Genomic DNA, 7,474 nt, shown 5'->3' on the forward strand with positions numbered 1-7,474 from the left:
TATTTCTTATAGGAAGCCAAAAATTTCAGTTAATTCAATTCAAACTGCAGTTTTATTGTGATCAGTATCTAGAAATTCCCCATCATCAGGGTGATTTTATACGTGACAGCAGGACTGTAGAAATACTCTAGGCTTTGTAACACTCAGATAAGACAAATACTATTTTGAAAACTGTGGAGTTCTTTAAACAGTGACACAGGTTCATTTTCCTAAAACACTTTAATGAATTTGCTTTGGAGAAAACCCTGTCCCAGAAACTAAATATCTGTCAGGGCTACTTAGTGTTTCACAAAGGACCATTTCTTTCTTTATTGCATCGACATATTTTCTTTCTCAGTATATTTTTATGAAGTTGAACATATACCTTGTATCCTTGATATTTGTATGTGCTGATGTATTTGCATCTAAACAGCATTCAGTACAGATGAAACACTGCTGATGATGACTTGCAAACTGTAGATGATCAAGAGCTAATGATCTTTCTTTTTTTTTTTTTTTTCAATAATATTAGCAAGATGACAGGATTATCTGTAGGTTTTCATGCTTCTAAATTTTGTTTTTCCTTTCCTTCCCAGTTAAAGCCCATCTGTGGATACAGGCTTCTGTCTAATAAATATGGGAAAGGGGCAGGTGTGAATCCGTAGACTGGAAACTTGGGAGGAAAAGATTGATGGGCTGATTTGTTTTTGTATACCTGCCCAAAGGCTGAGAGATGAGCCTAATCTAATGATCATAAATAATAGACACCTCATCAGCTGGGGTGGGAAAGGAAATGGTGGCAGCCTCCATCAGGGGGTGGAGGACCAGCTGTTGCTTCTCCCAGTGCGCAGAATCGAAGGGAAGCATTTCCCCAAATCACCGAGAAGAGCTGGGAAGGGCGATGCCGACCTGCCTCTTCCAGAAACAGTTAGCTTCCTCCGTCTATCAAAAACCTTTTGTCCTCCAACAAACCTAGAAACTTGAGAGTACATTTAATGTTCAATGAAAAACTGGATGCTGAAACATTGATCAGTACTTCTGCCACCCTTTCACAATTTAGTGATTATATTTTCCCCTTTTCCAATGGGAAAAGATGCTGAAACCAAGCTTTCTTCTTTGCTAAAAGGACAAATTACTTAGTCCCATGTAGGCTATTAAGTGAATAATGATGAGATTCTGTTTTAATTACTTGGTTGTTGTTACCAATGTCATCATGGCTATCAAAAAATGCTTCTAGAATTATTAAAATGATATATTCAAGGGGTGTTTTTTAAAAAACTCTAAAGAATGACATTCATATATATTTTCCTTTTCTTTCCCTTATAAAACATATTAGAAGGAGGTAAGGCATGTATTATAACCAGTTAATAGCTAATCTAGAGAATACAGAAGTTAGTCATACAGGTAATTAGTGAGAAAATCTGAGCTAGATGTAATTTATTTCTCTGGAGTCCTTCATTATTTCCATATCCTATTTCACTTTGCTTAATAACACAATTTTTAAAATACATCCTCAGCATTCATTCTTTTTATTATAGATTGTCATTTTTCTTTAAAAATGACAATGTCTCATGCTCCTTTCAGGTAATTAAATATCTCAGAATAGATCGCTATACTATGATTTAGACTCACATTTACATATTCATAAACTCTTCATTTAGAAGAGGTAACTTGTTTCTGCATTCAGATGAAATTCAATTTCCACGTTGACTGCACGTAAACACTTGAAATACATCACCATTAACAATATGCTATCTTGTAGTGAAATAACGTGTTTCATATATCCCAGAGTGGCCACTGAAAGTGGTCTTTTGAGGATAGAAAGGAAGAAGACTAAGTCCTACTCTAGAAGTCCTTGTTCCAAAGCTTCACCAAGTGAAGGATCATATTAATGTAATGTTAGCTGTGAGCCTTGGCTTCAACTCATTAGCAAAATGTCAGGAGTTTGAAAAGAAAAAGATAATCTAATATATAGCTGGATCAAAAGGAAACTGTAACTTTGAAAGTCATACTTCAAAAAGAAATTTGGTTCTATCTCTATGGTCTGTCTTGCTGTTTAAGTAAATGATATTCTTCAAAGTCAGAAGTCATTTACGAAATAATAAAATAGCCAGGAATTATTTATTAAGGAGAACAGAAACTTCCCATCTTCCTTTCTAAACATCTCAAGCATGGCAGTGTACATCAGTTGTTCAAAGAATCTTCAAGTTGTTATAACTGTTTTTCATTTATTTTTGAGCCCAGAGCACATTCTTACTGTGTAGTACTTTGATTTCATGAAACTTACAGAAACCACTCGAGATCATTTTACATGTAATATTTTATGTTACTAATACCTGTTTTGATTTGGTATGTTTTCAAAAGAATTCTTTTAAAATTAAAATAGAATGTAACAACACTTTCATTAGATCTCAACTAAGTTTTAGTTTCAAATAGATTAGCCAAGTTCACATGTTCTAAAATGATTGGGAATTTATTGAATAGGTAATATTTGCGAAGGTAAAATAAAATTCAAATAGTGAAGGCATATATATGTATCTGTGTGTGTAGATATATATGTGTGTGTCTACACATAGGTGTGTGTTTGTGCACATGTAAAAGCCAAAATAAAAGTTAATCTTCCAGTGACCTTGTGTCCTCTGGGACCCAGATTCCCACAGATGACACCACAGAAGTGGCAATCATCCAGTGTGGCTTGTGTCCTAATCTCGCCATTGTCATTTATCTTTTTCATCCCTTCTTCCATCCTTTTTCATTCCATCTTCTATCCATTGTCTATACACCATAGACGTTGTTCCACAAGCTCTTTCCACGTAGCGTTTTACTCTGGGGTGGGTTCACATCAGTGATGGCTGTGATACATCGTTGTTGGATTTTTTTTATTAAAAATTTTTTTTGCAATGTTGTGTTTGTTCTTGCCACAAGAGCATGCAAACCAGTCATAATTACACATACGTCCCCTCCCTCTCCAGCCTCCCTCCTCTCCCTGAATCCTATCCCTCCAGGTCATCAGAGCACCAGACTGGCCTCCCTGCACTACATCTTATACCCAATAATGTACCCATGGCGAAGCTGTTTTTCCATCTGCCCCACTCTCTCCCTCCCACACTGTGTCCATGAGTCCATTCTCTACATCTCTGTCTCCTTTCCTTTCCTTCAGATAGGTTCATCAATATCATTTTTCTAAATTATATATATATGTGTGTGTGTGTGTTAATATACTATACTTCTTTTTCTGACTTACTTCACACGTATAGCAGGCTCTAGGTTCACTAAAACTGACTGGAATTCATTCTTTTTTATGTACCATATCTTCTTTATCCATTCATCAGTCGTTGGACATCTAAGTTGCTGACTATTGTAAACAGTCAGCAATGAACACTGGGGTACATGTGTCTTTTTTGATTATGTTTTTTTCAGAGTATATGCCCAGTGGTAGAGTTCTGGGTCATATGGTAGATTTATTCCTAGTTTTTTTAAGGAGTCTTCACAATGGTTGAAGCAGTTAACTTTCCCACCAACAGTGTGGGAGTGTTCCTTTTTCTCCACAGCCTCTCCAGCATTTAATGTTGGTAGATTTTTTGATGATGACCATCCTTACTTGTGCTAGGTGATACCTCATTGTAGTCTTGATTTTTCATTTCATTAATAATTACTGATGTTGAGCATCTTTTCATGTGTTCATTGGCCATCTGTATGTCTTCTTTGGAGAAATGTCTGTTTAGGTCTTCTGCCCAATTTTTGATTGGGTCGTTTGTTTTCCTAATATTGAGCTATATGAGATGCTTATATATTCTGGAGATTAATCCTTTAGTCAGTTGCTTCCTTAGCAATTATTTTCCCCCATTCTGAGGGTTGTCTGTTAATCTTGTTTGTTTCCTTTGCTGCACAAAAGCTTTTAGGTTTAATTAGGTCCCATTTGTTTGCTTTTATTTCCATTACTCTAGAGGTGGGTCACAGAGGATCTTGCTGTGATTTATGTCATGGAGCATACTGCCATGTTTTCATCAAAGAGCTTTATAGTTTCTAACCTTACATTTACTTCTTTAATCCATTTTGAGTTTATTTCAGTGTGTGGGGTTAGAAAGTGTTCCAGTTTCATTCTTTTGCATGTGGCTGTCCAGTTTTTCCTGCATTACTTATTGAAGGGGCTACCTTTTCTCCATTGTATATTCTTGCCTCCTTTGTCAAAGATAAGGTGCCATAGGTGTGTAAGTTTATCTGTTGGCTTTTTATCTTGTTCCACTGGTTTATATTTTCGTTTTTGTGCCAGTACTATACTGTCTTCATGACTGTAGCTTTGTCTGAAGTCAGGAAGGCTGATTCCTCCAGCTCTGTTTTTCTTTAAGATTGCTTTGGCTATTCAGGATCTTTTGTGTTTCCATACAGATTGTGAAATGTTTTGTTTGAGTTCTGTGAAAAATATAATTGATAGTTTGATAGGGATTGCATTGAATCTGTTGATTATTTGGGGTAATATAGTCATTTTCACAGTATTGATTCTTCCAATCCAAAAACATGGTGTATCTCTCCATCTGTTTTGTGTCATTTCTGATTTGTTTCATCAGTGTCTTAAAATTTTCTGCATATGGGTCTTTTGATTCTTTGGGTAGGTTTATTCTTAGGTATTTGATTCAGTTTGTTGCCATGGTGAATGGGATTGCTGCCTTAACCTCTCTTTCTGATTTTTCATTGTTAGTATATAGGAGTTCAAGAGATTTCTGTGTATTAATTTTATATCCTGTAACTTTAATATACTCATTGATGAATTCTAGTAATTTTCTGGCAGAATCTTTAGGGTTTTCTATGTATAATATCATGTTATCTATGTATGTGTATCATGCATGTTATACTATGTAGTATCATGTCATCTGCAAATAGAGTTTTATTTCTTCTTTTCCAATCTAGATTTCTTTTATTTCTTTTTTCTCTCTGATTGCTGTGGTGGGGACTTCCAAATCTATGTTGAATAACAATGGTGAGAATGGGCAGCTTTGTCTTTTTCCTGATCTTAGAGGAAATGTTTTCAGTTTTTCTCCACTGAGAATAATGCTTGCTGTGAGTATGTCATGTATGACCTTCATTATGTTGAGGTAGGTTCCTTCTATTGTGATATATTGTTTTTGTTAGTTTTGGCATTTTGTTTGTTTGTTTTTTGGTTTCATAGTACATCACTGCAAAGGCATATTATACTTCATTAGTATTTTTGTTAATGAACAGTAAATTGGTTTGTATCAATGTATTTTGTTATTAAAAACTAACCCCAATGAATAGGATTATATATACATACCCCAGTAAATATGTACCTATGTACCTACAATTTTGATATTTATTAACTAAGTACCTGGACCAAAACTGTATGGGGGTCTTTCTTGCTCCATACTCTGAGCAGCATGTTATTATCACAGTTATCTTTCCTACTTTGTTTTTAAAATGTATATGCTGCTGCTGCTGCTAAGTCGCTTCAGTCATGTCTGACTCTGTGCATCCCCATAGACAGAAGCCCACCAGGCTCCTCTGCCTCTGGGATTCTCCAGGCAAGAACACTGGAGTGGGTTGCCATTGCCTTCTCCATAAAATGTATATCCTGCCTTTAATTTCAAATTTATTTACAGTGAAAATATTTTTGTAAGTTTTATATTGTAATTATATTTCAGTATTTATTTATACATAATGACCAGTCAGTTAAATCTCTATTTGTCTTGTATCCATATCAACTGGTATTAAGGAAATATGTCCTATTCATGCATATAGGTTTCAAATATTTTCTCAGTTTGAATTTTTATGCTTTAAGTTTTTTACATTAGCATTTTTCCTTTAAAAAGTAACAGAAATATCACTTCAAGATTATATTTTTATATGCTGATTTCAAAATTATAATTAATATCCCTTGATTTCTTTCGTTTGTGTTGATCTTTATGATTTAAATCTGTTATTGGTGATTTCAGTTTCAGTTCAGCTCAGTCGTGTCCGACTCTTTGTGACCCCATGAATCGCAGCACACCAGGCCTCCCTGTCCATCACCAACTCCCAGAGTTTAACCAAACTCATGCCCATCGAGGTGGTGATACCATCCAGCAATCTCATCCTCTGTTGTCCCCTTCTGCTTCTGCCCCCAATCCCTCCCAGCATCAGGGTCTTTTCCAATAAGTCAACTCTTTGCATGAGGTGGCCAAAGTATTGGAGTTTCAGTTTTAACATCAGTCCTTCCAATGAACAGCCAGGACTGATCTCCTGATTAATTGAAGTTAAATTGTTAAAAAGAGTGAGGGAAGGAAGGAACTGGATTTTGTTTAGATAGCTATCCCTCAATCCTAATGTCAATTAATAATCTATTGATTATCCACTTTGAATGCTACTTGTATCATATGATAAGACATTTTTCTTCTATCATATATTAAAACATTATTCTATTTCTGATCTTTCCTGTATTGGGCTGTGTTTACCATTAATATATACGTTAAATATTGTAGCTCAGAAACTAGGACAGGTGGTTTAGATATGCCTATTATAGGAAACAAATTTAATAATGTTACATATGTTTAAGTTAACTAATGCTTATGTAATTGTTTTTAAAAACTTGTAATTCAACACATTCTCTCAACAAGTATTTGTTTGGTGCCCAAGTATAAGAACAAAAGAGCAAACAAAATAAAAATACTTACATTCATAGATGTAAAAGTCTAGTGAGAGAAAGTAGACAGATAAGCATAATAAGTGGCTTTTTCTCAAGCATTTTTCCCAGTCTGTTTGGAATTCGGGAAATGAGGATTTTAATTTCAGGATTAGATGGAGCAGGAAAAACTACAATTTTGTACAGATTACAGGTTGGAGAAGCCGTGACTACTATTCCTACCATTGGATTTAATGTTGAGACAGTAACATACAAGAACCTTAAATTCCAAGTCTGGGATTTGGGAGGACAGACAAGCATCAGGCCATACTGGAGATGTTATTATTCAAACACAGATGCAGTCATTTATGTAGTAGACAGTTGTGACCGAGATGGAATTGGCATTTCCAAATCAGAGTTGCCATGTTGGAGGAAGAAGAGCTGAGAAAAGCCATTTTAGTGGTGTTTGCAGATAAGCAGGACATTGAACAGGCAATGATCCCCTCAGAAATGGCAAATTCACTTGGGTGACCTGCCTTGAAGGACCGAAAATGGCAAATATTCAAAACTTCAGCAACCAAAGGCACTGGCCTTGATGAGGCAATGGAATGGTTAGTTGAAACATTAAAGAGCAGACAGTAACTCAGTCACTTCTGCTCCTCTGAAACGAAGACCACATCACGTATCCCTTTGGAAACAGTTAAGTGTGCTCCACATTACTAAGTGTTAAAGCTGTCTGGTTGTTGGCATATAACAAACTGACTGGAACATTTATAATACATATTAAAACTAAGTATTTGGTTGGAAGGGCAACTCATCGTGATTTAACCAACTGAATGTTTGCCCTATATATTGTAAAATATTCCTTCCTTGTTTTCTTGT

The 7,474-nt window shown here is 35.4% G+C and overlaps 1 pseudogene; it reads left to right on the forward strand.

Moving 5' to 3' along the window:
* Nucleotides 1-6,619: 6,619 nt before the first annotated feature.
* LOC129549291 (ADP-ribosylation factor-like protein 1 pseudogene) lies at nt 6,620-7,258 on the forward strand (annotated as a pseudogene).
* The last annotated feature ends 216 nt before the right edge of the window (nt 7,259-7,474 follow it).

This window comes from Moschus berezovskii, chromosome 26 (genome assembly GCF_049115385.1).
Source record: "Moschus berezovskii isolate FMDL1 chromosome 26, NW_MosBer_1.0, whole genome shotgun sequence".
NCBI classification, from domain to species: domain Eukaryota; kingdom Metazoa; phylum Chordata; class Mammalia; order Artiodactyla; family Moschidae; genus Moschus; species Moschus berezovskii.